This window comes from Triticum aestivum, chromosome 3B, assembly GCF_018294505.1.
Source record: "Triticum aestivum cultivar Chinese Spring chromosome 3B, IWGSC CS RefSeq v2.1, whole genome shotgun sequence".
Taxonomy (NCBI): Eukaryota; Viridiplantae; Streptophyta; class Magnoliopsida; order Poales; family Poaceae; genus Triticum; species Triticum aestivum.
In genome coordinates this window covers 523,943,875-523,945,642 of record NC_057801.1, presented here as the reverse complement: position 1 = coordinate 523,945,642, position 1,768 = coordinate 523,943,875, and the positions used below count along the sequence as shown (strand labels likewise).

The 1,768-nt window shown below is 49.1% G+C and overlaps 1 long non-coding RNA gene across 1 annotated transcript; it reads right to left on the bottom strand.

Moving 5' to 3' along the window:
- Window positions 1-864, bottom strand: LOC123065644 (uncharacterized). The gene is made up of 3 exons (XR_006431096.1): window positions 496-864; window positions 237-297; window positions 1-140 (listed from the first exon to the last, which is right to left on the bottom strand). It is a non-coding gene; the product is annotated as an uncharacterized lncRNA (long non-coding RNA).
- Between the last annotated feature and the right edge of the window lie 904 nt (window positions 865-1,768).

Below are 1,768 nucleotides of genomic sequence, written 5' to 3'. Positions count from 1 at the left end.
GCCACACTCTGCACTATTTGGTTAATGAGAACGGGAGGAGCACAACATTGATCCCGTCGCTTATCTCAGCTAGCTTCAGGTCCACCATGGCCACCTACACCGAGCGCCATATCACGCCCCGAGCTTCATTGTCGACTCATCTACACCAACCCAATCACCACAAACAGGGATATCAGAACAATTCATGACATAATCATACCGCTTATTAGTTGGGGAAAAAGGAAACTTTGATGTACCTAGGCTTAGACAACCACGTTTTGTCCATGATGCACCCTTAATATCAAATTTGTCAAGTATCTGAATTTGGATAGTGCGGCAGTGTTAGTTTTGCATCGGTGAAGCGACAATCATTATTCATTATTCAAGCAATAGCAGTACAAAACAATCAAGCAACAAAAGCACATTCTTGTACCATTGTCTACTGTCACAAGCAACGACATATGAATTAAGTGCAGCAGTACAGCGAAGGAAAACTTAGGAGGAGTTGACGCTAACCTCAAGGCACGGGGACGGCTGGCTTCGGTAGGGACGCAACTCGAAGGAGATGGAGTCTCGGCAGCAGGTCCGGCAGCAGCGTAATGAGCCTGGAGATGGGTCCATGGTATCGGCATGTCCAGCAGCAGCGGGAGGCCGGCGACGGAGCCCCGATAGCAGCAAATCTGAAAGCAGCGGGAGCACGACGATGGAGCCTCGGCGGTAGCAGGGACGGAGATTTGCGAGGACGAGGCTGGATGTCAGGGGGACACAAGGACGGTTGTTGGATTGTGGAGTGCGAGGACGGCGGCTCGATCTCGGGAGGGATCTCGAGGAGAGGGGGCGGAGTGCGAGGATGGGTGGATGTCGGGGTGGAGCTTGGGGGAGGGGCGTCCGAACTCCGGGACGACGGCTTGATGACGGGGTCAAGCGCGAGGCCAGCGGCCATGGCGGCCGGACTGTGGTTCGAGCACGAGGCCGGCGGCGATGGCAGCTGGGCCGTGGATTGAGCGCGAGGTGGGTGGCGATAGGCATGGGTTAGGGTTGTGGAGTTGTTTGATTTGGGGATTGTTTGCTCGGGTGGAGGTTATTTTGCATGAAAACCCAAAAAAAACTCCCCTCGCGCTGAAATGGCGTGCCAAGCTTCCAACGATTGACACGTGTCCACCTACGCTGACACTTTGTCCGTGTCCATACACCCTATGTACGGCGACACATGTTAGGTCGCTGAGAACCTACCTACGTCGACTGAAAAATTGTCAAGGCCCACACATTTGCCGACACATAACATGTTATTAAGCAATTACAGACAGATATATTGGTGTTGTGTGGTTGCCCACCCTTAGTGTGTCCACAGTAATGTATGTATGCCAACATCTGATCCGAAGATAAAACTTAAAAGCTACGCCGATAGTTATTTTGTGGAGATTACTGGACCTTTGCCCACTGAAGTGTGTCATGTAAGCTCTACCGTGGTGTAGTGTATTAGGGTTTCATACAGAAACCCGTCTGTTACAAAGCGATTTCATTTTTTTGAACTTATTTGAACTCCATAGTTTTTCTGTGCTCAAAATGCACCATTCAAAGCCACATCATCAATTTTGAACCCTTTCTAACTTCATTTGTTATTTTTCATGCATTTACTGATTATTTTGAGCTATAGGACCATGAAATTGAAAAGCATTTGAAATGAACTCTAAAAAGGTTGAAAGTTGGCATGGTATCATCATTTCACCCACATAGCATGTGCAAGAAAGTAGAGAGGGTTACGGCAAAAACTGGATGCACTTCGTGT